The 10,000-nt window shown below is 38.3% G+C and overlaps 3 protein-coding genes and 1 long non-coding RNA gene across 8 annotated transcripts in view; 1 reads left to right on the plus strand and 3 right to left on the minus strand.

Moving 5' to 3' along the window:
• Positions 1–10,000, minus strand: part of LOC122976030 (protein NLRC3-like) — a 165,428-nt gene that overhangs the window by 41,203 nt on the left and 114,225 nt on the right. The window lies entirely within an intron of this gene.
• The window catches only part of LOC122976034 (periodic tryptophan protein 2 homolog), a 75,137-nt gene that overhangs the window by 23,863 nt on the left and 41,274 nt on the right, over positions 1–10,000 (minus strand). The window lies entirely within an intron of this gene.
• LOC122976028 (protein NLRC3-like) overlaps positions 1–10,000 on the minus strand; it is a 48,268-nt gene that overhangs the window by 15,482 nt on the left and 22,786 nt on the right. The gene's annotated exons all lie outside the window — the stretch shown is intronic.
• Positions 7,699–9,170, plus strand: LOC122976036. The gene is made up of 3 exons (XR_006400793.1): positions 7,699–8,092; positions 8,518–8,601; positions 9,132–9,170. It is a non-coding gene; the product is annotated as an uncharacterized LOC122976036 (long non-coding RNA).

Raw genomic sequence — 10,000 nt, forward strand, 5'->3', positions numbered from 1 at the left:
GATCAGGTCTGCAGATTGTTTTATATAAAACTAACCAGATGATGTCTGTTGTGGGGAGATTGGGGTAATCTGTTTGACATTTACATTGTTACACTATAATGTCCACTGTACCAACAAATTATATACATTTATTTTAGTGTAAAATACAAAATGTGTAATATTTCACTCACTATTGTATATCTGAACAGGCTGCAAGTTATATACTGTAGATAAACACCTACTATGACAAGCCAGTAGCGAGCTATCTGGATAACTGCTCCTTCCTACAACGTAAGGCTTTGTGCTGAAATTTCCTTGACCAATATCAGTGATAATGGCTAACGCTATATCCATAAAAACATAGATTTCTGCACTGGGTTGCACCAACTATGTGTAAGCTGGCATGAGCCACTTGGCATCGTAGCACATTGTAGTAAACTGGATCAATAGTGAAATATCATATCAATAAATTAGGTCTCTACTGGAATACTGTGTTGCTAAATGGCAGCAATTACAGTTATGTTGTAACTTATCTCTGTGGTGAAAGCTTTTATTTTAGTGATGCATAAATCACAACTTAGAAATAATAATTTACGTTATAACTAAGTTTGAACTGACACACAGCTGGTGCAACAGGCTGCAACAGTTGTTTGTCTACTCTGCAGCTACATGTTTTTGCTTGTAACAGGCTGATATCTACACTATAACTGTCCAGATGCACTCAGGAAATATCTACAGAAGCCTCCAGCTGCTGGAGAAGTTACATCTGATCTCCCATCTACACCACTCTCTGAAGCAGGTCAGTTCAGCCACTTTTTTGTGGTCTCTGTGTAACTGATAATACACTGCTATGTTGTCTTTATTATTATTATTATTATTATTAATATATTTATTATCATTATTATTATTATTATTATTATTTGAGTGTCACAGTTACACCTTGTTAATTTTTTCACTCATGTAATTGAACAGTACTGGTCAACCGTTATCTATAATTTATGTTTCAGATGTGTTTATTATCATAAACACTCAAACCAGCAGTGTTATCTGTACTTTGGCTTGTAGTGAGCCATAACTTCCATAAACATCTTTCAATTTGTAAAGGTATAAAGCAACTCAGATCTTAAAGTCTGCCCAACATTTCATCAGTGCTGCCTCACCCGGAGCACAAAGGAGAGAGTCAGTTGTGGAGCAGCAGCAGCTGAAATGAATGATGTCAGGATGTGGCAGGTGGCAGGATTCTGCAAAGTCTGGGTTGCCTTTCTCCAATATTAGCTAAGCATAAAAATACTGATTCATTTTCACCTTGGCCACGTTAACTTACTGATGAAATGATCATCATTGATTGTAGGAATCCAAGATGACATCAAATAACTTCAACAGACGGAACTAAAACATATTTACAGGACAGAGCATTAATAGATTTTTAATATTTGGTTATACTGTGCATATATCACCAAGTATGAGTTCCCATGTAGTTTATATGTGTAAAATGGCTACAGTAAACACGGCTGTATTGTCAAGCACAGAGACACTGGAGACACAGCGGTGGCTGCCACACACACTCTGCCTTCTCCAGTCATCTCACCGGCTCATCTTCACCACCTGTGCTCACTGTGTCAATTAGAGAAATACCTGTATGCTGGATTTTGGAGTAAATATAAACTAACATAGTGTTTATTGTATTTTAGATATTGAGTGAGTGGTGTAAAAACTACTTATACTGGTTAACTGGGAGCTGGCCCACTGCAGGGTGTGTTAAACATTTAACCAGAGATGTCTGACTTAACAATCCACAGGAATGTTTATTGAGGTTGTATATGGTTGTTTTGGGTTACACACATAATTTCAATACATCTGAAAACAGGCAAATAAAACGTTAAATGTCTGTTCATGCCTGTTGCGGTCCTTCCTCTGCTGCTGCTGAGCACAAGTGACAAGAGAGGCTCCGATACACTGACTCTCAACACTGATTGGCCAGGCGTCTAAAGACAGAGAGAGTGATTGGTGCGGCGAAAGAAACACATGTACATGAATATTCATGAAGGCTTTTGCATCGACCATTTATGGTTGAATGTGGGCGTGTAGAGGGCCGGATATGACGCTGATCCATGAGCACACATTTCCAGGTGGACTGTGATTTATAAAGGGAAATATACGTGCATTCGTGTGTACGCATGGTTTTATAAATATGATTATTTTTCGGTGCACGCCATTTTCGGCTTTTGTGTGCACGTACAATTTTAGTATGGATCCTACACACTGTTTTATAAATGAAACCCCAGAACATTGTGGGCACATGACATCATGGAAGGAGTCGTCTATCCAGTGTAATCTATCAATAACCAAGTGCCAGCGTCTTGGATGTTACTAACAGGTAAAGGTAGTTAATAATAGTAATATTTAACAATTGATTCATTCTTTGAAACATGATTTGTTTGTTTGAAAAGTAATTGTAATTTATAAAAATATATATTTTTGTCTTGAAACCATTGTGGTGTCTGATGTTTGTTGTCCATATTTTTACTGTAGAATGAGCGGGTGTGTCATGGACTCATGGTTTGGGCTCTTTGTGTTTTTTCTTCTTTTGGTTTTCTGTGTTACACTTGTGTTGTCCAGTCTTTTTACTCATTCATGTTATTTGAGTTGTATCTTTGAAAGACTGTATTAGATTATTGGTTAGCTTGTAGTGCTGTGTACCTAGGTTGATTTATTCAGAGACAGTTTGATTTATGCTGGCTTGTTATTGAGTGCTGTTGTGTTTTCTGGGTTTTACTTTGCTCTGTGTTTCTCTTGTGTGTTCCTTCACTCCTCCTGTTTTCATGTGCTCCTCCTCTCACCTGCCCTGCAGTAGCCTCGTCGGTCTTGCCCTGCTCCTAGTGTCTTCCCCAGCCTATCAGCTCCCAGCCTGCCCTTGTATTGTGCCACCTGTTCCTTGTTGTCTGATTACTTCAGTTTGTATTGAAGTTCAGTTTTCAGTTCAGTCTTTGTCGAGTCGTCTGTTCAGTTAGTCAATTCTGTTCTGTCGTGTTTGCTCAGTTTCCTGCTCAGTCGATGTCTTTTTTTTTTTGTATCTTGTTCTACTCAGCTCATCCTGCTTTTGTTTTTTTCCTGCCAGTCTTTGAAACAAAGACGCTTTTCTTCAGCCCTGCTTTCTGGTCTCTGCATTTGGGTCCACCTGCTCCTCAATGTATGACAGGGTGGTGATGAGGCAGTACTGGTGGGGTAATGTGGTTTGGGGGGGGCACCAAATCCTGATCTCTCCTAGGACATCAACATGGCTAGAGCCGGCCCTGCTGGCAGATTTTTTAAAGGAAAGCTTTTACATTTTCAGAGTGAGTGAAGAAATCAGGAGAGAGGAGACAGAAGTGAGGAAGAATTGCAGGATGTAACTTAATGGTGTTGAAGGAAAAACAAGGAGAAAGTAAAGAAGTGATTGAAAAGGAAGAAGGTGCAACTGATTCAAGATTTAAAGAAACAGTTGAAGGAGTAAACAGAAACACACAGAGGCAGCCCAGGCGTCAGGTGATGGAGAGACATGAACACATTCAAAGCAGGAGGCAGAAAAAACTGTTAAGGTCTGACTTCCACCTGTGTCTAGATGAATTACTGTTCTGTAAATATGTTTAAAGGCACAATCTGTTATCCAAACTAAAGGACATCCTAACAAACAGAAGTCAAAGCACAAGATTCAAACCTGCTATAAAAGGACTTACAGATGTTTTAACACAGGTACTAACACTACACAACAACTCTGTTAACATGATGTTTTCTTCAGCTGTTAGAAGGTCGTTGACCTCAGTAACTGTTGTAAACACAGCACTAAAACTGACACTTTCAGTTATTAGGAAACAAAATGCTGATTCATCTGATTCATTTATAAGTCAAACTGTTGTCTTGATTTGGCTTTAAGTTTAAACAAATTAATTCCCCATCAGTCACTTTTGTTATGTTGTTATATTACAAACATTGATCTATATTAAGGACCATATAGAGGCTGAGAATCCAGATTTGTTTTTCAGATAGAGACTGGTCCATCTATCATCCATAAGGCCTATGTTTACTTATGTGTTGTAAATAAATACTGTTAATATTTGAAAATGAGGTAAATAAATATTGTTAATATTTATTTACCTATTTTTTCATTTCAGCTCAGTGTAGAGAAATACAGCGATACAGACAACCGCCTTACTGCGTATCTATGACGACACTGTCGACACCGCGTATCCGTATCTGTGACACGCCTGCTCCGTAACATAACTAGTAGTTTCAGGGGGCCTACCACCCCCCCTGAAAACAATCCTAGTAGAAACACTGTCAATCATTATTATTAAACGTCAGAAGGATGATCAATAATTAATCTATAGAGCTCATATTGAAACAGACTTTACAAAGTGCTTCACAATTCAGGATCAAATGAAAAGATCATTAACAGGGAAGTAATGGCTTGAATAAAATTCATAAATTTAATCATTTATATGTCGACACTGTTTGGATGCTTTCAACTGTTTGTTGGTCTGATTTCTACGTTCACAAACAAAATGAAAAAGTAAATTATTGTCATTTTTACTCTGACAAGTGACTTTTGTGGATGTGTAACAGTTAAAAAGTCACTTTAATAATTCTTATTTCCAATTTGTGTTTGTGAATTTTATCTCAAAGAGGAATTTTTATTCATTAATGTTTCCTGTGGAAATTACCTTGCTGTACATCGTCCATTCTGTCCCTCACAGAGCTGTTTTGCATTGCTAAGGGTAAGTTGTGTGGAAAAATGCTGCTGCGCTATTTTATTGTTTTCTATGGAAATTAAACCGTTTATGTTGTAACATTTAATGCATATTGTTTACTGTTAATACTATAACTCTATTTAACTCTTATCTATCAGATGCTGCAGGGATTTAATGAAGTGAAGGAGAAGCTTTTCATACAGTATAAACAGCTGTGGACAACAGATACTGTAACAATCACCCACATTCATTTATACATCACTGCACACTGATTTACTGACTTTCCTGCTTTAACCACATTAAACCTTATTTTCTGTGCAGATGTTGGTTGGAGAGTGTTTCATTGAAATAAATGATTTATATTTGAAGCATTAATCTGTTGTTGCAGCACATCTGCATCCAGTAGACTATTTAGAATGAAACACAGGCGCCTGATACTGTATCAGTAGCCTATGTGACGCTCACAAAAACAAAGGGATTTTATGAGGATGACGTATGACTGCAGCGTTCTACTATAGTCATACGTCATTGTTCAGTTTTAACAACAGCTGACATTTTTGATCTTTGAGCACAAAATAAAGTTATTTGTCCACAAATATTTGGTGAACATTGTGGCTAATCAACATGGTCAGAAAATGACTCAGAAAAATATGAAATATCTCAAAAATGCCAAAATACACTGGAGGGAGGCTTTAAATAGTATTTAAATGTTTGAAAACAACATTTGAATGTGTAAATCTGAAGGAAATTTTACCTGATAAAAATCATCCTTATGTCTGCAGTTTAGTGTCACCACAACTTTCACATCATATTAATCTCAGCACAGAAGTAAGAAACGGTGTCTGACCTCAGAGTCTCCAGTCTACAGTGTGGACTCTCCAGAAGATCAGACAGCAATTTCGTGTTTGAAGAACTCAAGGAGTTCCAACTCAGATCAAGCTCTTTCAGATGGGAGGGGTTGGACTTCAGAGCTGAGAGCAGAGAAGCACAGCTGATCTCTGACAAACTGCAGTTCTTCAATCTGAATAAAGAAGAAATCATGTAGCGTTAGAAGCAGATTACATGGGTGCAAGAGCTCCGTCTACAGACGGATTTCCATCAAAAGTGAATTATTTGTTCCATCATAGTCTGTTTATTTTTACCATACACACACACAAACAAACACAAAGACACAGACACACACAAACACATAGACACACACACACAGAGACACACACACACACACACACACACACACACACACACACACACACGAACACAAAGACACAGACACATACACACACACACAAACAAAGACACACACACACACAGACAAACACACACACACAGACACACACACACAAACACAAAGACACACACACACAAAAACACAAAGACAGACACAGACACGCACACACACAAACAAACACAAAGACACAGACACACACAAACACACAGAGACACACACACACAAACACAACACAAACACACACACAAACACAGAAACACACACACACAAACACAGAAACACACACAAACACAAACTCACACACACAAACACACACTCACACACACACACACAGACTCACAAACACACTCTCTCTCACACACACACACACACAAACACACAGACACACACGCACACACACACTCTCTCACACTCACACACAAACACACAGACACACACACACACACAAACACACACATAAACAAACAGACACACACACACACAAACACACACACGCACACACAGACACACACACACAAACAAACACACAGACACACACACACACACAAACACAGAAACACACACACACAAACACAGAAACACACACACAAACACACACACAGACACACACACACAAACACACACACACAAACACACAGATACACACACACAACAAAGTCAGTGAACAGCAGATCACATGTGAAGTGAAGATTACTCGAGTTGACGACAACTACGCTCGTTACTTCTTAAGTGCAATAACACCTTAGCGAGTAAAAAGCCAATACTCTATCAATACACCTGATCAACAAGCATAAACATGTAGAAAAGTGATATTTTCAACTGCTCTGTCCGCAGTCTCTCATCCACCGCTGCTATGTTTTACACAACCACAGCGCGCTAGCTCGGCTAATAGCTAATTGTTAGCAACAAGCTAAAACTAAAGCTGTCTGTATGTAGTCTAACTGTTTAGCTTAGTTTGCCACCAATCTTCAAATTTGGCTCATTCTTGTAAACTCAGCTGCTGGCTGAGACAAAGCAGCCTCTCCTCTCTACCAGCGGTACCTGCAGCAGTCAATCACATCAGCAGCAGAGGGAGGAGGAGGAGGACAGGAGGAAGGACTGATACTGACTGATGTCTGTCTTCTTCTTTCTTTCTAAACTTCACTCAGTATTTTCATGTCAGGAATATTATTTATTTTATTGACATTTTACATTTGTTTCCAGAGATATTATTGAGTTTATAAGGTGACTTTGCTGTTGTAAACATGACTGTTGCAGCTGGGCGGCTGTGGCTCAGGAGGTAGAGTCAGGAGCGGGTCGTCCACTAATCGAAAGATTGGCGGTTCGATTCCCGGCTCCTCCAGTCCGCGTGTCGACGTGTCCTTGGGCAAGATACTTAAACCCAAATTGCTCCTGATGGCTATGCCATCAGTGTATGAATGTGTGTGAATGATTAGATTTCCTCTGATGGGCAGGTTGGGACCTTGCATGGTAGCCCCTGTACCCATTCAGCGTATGAATGTGTGTGAATGGGTGAATGTGATTCGTAGTGTAAAAGCACTTTGAGTGGTCGGAAGGCTAGAAAGGCGCTATACAAGTACAGTCCATTTACTGTTCCTGCTCTAGAAACAATGTTTAATTATATTTATAATAAAAATAAATTCTAATCCTGTTCTGAATTTATTTTTTAAAAAAGAATAAATTCAGAACAGAGTTTACGGCTCGACTTTAAGGCTTGTCCAATTTCTTTATACGACAAATGGAAAGAAATTTACTTGTCCCACCACACAAGTTAAATGCCACAAAAAAATCCTCACAATGTTTCATCTGCTCTGCACCTCTACTGTGCGCACTGAAAAAGAGGGATGATGCATCACAGACAGACAAAGTCTGTGACGAGATATCAAGAGGCAGATATTCACATTTTATTACATAATGAAAAGGTCCAAACCTTCAGATGCACAAGAAAGAAAACGGAGAAAAGAGGAGGAGGAAAAGAAAGTCCAATATAGAGGTATGTCGTCTAATGTTAACATAGCTAGCTAAGTAGCAATAAAGCTAATGCTAGATAATGATGCTACGATAGCTGCTGGACTCACATATCGTTACAGATTGAAGGATATGAGACTGAATGACAAGCCAGTAGCGAGCTATCTGGATAACTGCTCCTTCCTACAACGTAAGGCTTTGTGCTGAAATTTCACTGACCAATATCAGTGATAATGGCTAACGCTATATCCATAAAAACATAGATTTCTGCACTGGGTTGCACCAACTATGTGTAAGCTGGCATGAGCCACTTGGCATCGTAGCACATTGTAGTAAACTGGATCAATAGTGAAATATCATATCAATAAATTAGGTCTCTACTGGATTACTGTGTTGATAAAATGGCAGCAATTACAGTTATGTTGTAACTTATCTCCGTGGTGAAAGCTTTTATTTTAGTGATGCATAAATCACAACTTAGTGATAATAATTTACGTTATAACTAAGTTTGAACTGACACACAGCTGGTGCAACAGGCTGCAGCAGTTGTTTGTCTACTCTGCAGCTACATGTTTTTGCTTGTAACAGGCTGATATCTACTCTATAACTGTCCAGATGCACTCAGGAAATATCTGCAGAAGCCTCCAGCTGCTGGAGAAGTTACATCTGATCTCCCATCTACACCACTCTCTGAAGCAGGTCAGTTCAGCCACTTATTTGTGGTCTCTGTGTAACTGATAATACACTGCTATGTTGTCTTTATTATTATCATTATTATTATTATTATTATTATTATTATTATTTGAATGTCACAGTTACACCTTGTTAATTTCAAGTCAAATATCAATATTATCTATTATTAAATGGTTTCTTACATACTTGTGTTATCATGGTAACACTAGCGCAATAAAATATATTGAATCATAAATATAATTTCTATATTATAAAGGGAACATAGCTAACTTAAATACTAATCAATATTAGACTGCAACCATCTATATTTATTCAAGTTGTCTACAGGACACATTAAAGCTAGAATAACTTATTCCATCTAAAATAATTTAAACTTGAATTCTTGACCTTTTTTCACTCATGTAATTGAACAGTTCTGGTCAACCGTTATCTATAATTTATGCTTCAGATGTGTTTATTGTCTGATGTGTTGTCATTTATGAATCATTGTGTGTCCTTACTAAAGGATTAATAACTATATTTACATGTATGTTTAGATTTGCCTGCAGGTGAAGCAACAACAGACACAACAAACACTTCTACTACTCTACAGCCTGCAGACACCATCAACTGGAACAGATGCTGAAGTATGTGAGTCCATCAAGGCAGCAGCTATAGATCCTGCTGACTGGCAGCCCTGTCTGATATGGTGAGGACAGAGATAGTCAGCAGAGGCCATATCAGCTAAAATAAGACTATACATTTACAAAATGAGAGGATGGGAGAAGTTCCCATCACCACCACTTCTACAGAAAATAAGTGAATGGAGAGAATATCAAGAGAAGTTGGTTGGGTATATTCCATTGTTCAGTGTTAACAACAGCTGACATTTTTGATCTTTGAGCACAAAATGAAGTTATTTGTCCACAAATATTTGGTGAACATTGTGGCTAATCAACATGGTCAGAAAATGACTCAGAAAAATATGAAATATCTCAAAAATGCCAAAATACACTGGAGGGAGGCTTTAAATAGTATTTAAATGTTTGAAAACAACATTTGAATGTGTAAATCTGAAGGAGATTTTACCTGATAAAAATCATCCTTATGTCTGCAGTTTAGTGTCACCACAAATTTCACATCATATTAATCTCAGCACAGAAGTAAGAAATGGTGTCTGACCTCAGAGTCTCCAGGCTACGGTGTGGACTCTCCAGAAAATCAAATGGCAGATTCCTTTCTGAACAGTCCTGATTGTAGTTGTGACTCAGATCAAGCTCTCTCAGATGGGAGGGGTTGGACTTCAGAGCTGAGAGCAGAGAAGCACAGCTGATCTCTGACAAACTGCAGCTCTCCAATCTGAATAAAGAAGAAATCATGTAGCGTTAGAAGCAGATTACATGGGTGCAAGAGCTCCATCTACAGA

This window comes from Thunnus albacares, chromosome 24 (assembly GCF_914725855.1).
Source record: "Thunnus albacares chromosome 24, fThuAlb1.1, whole genome shotgun sequence".
Lineage (NCBI taxonomy): Eukaryota > Metazoa > Chordata > Actinopteri > Scombriformes > Scombridae > Thunnus > Thunnus albacares.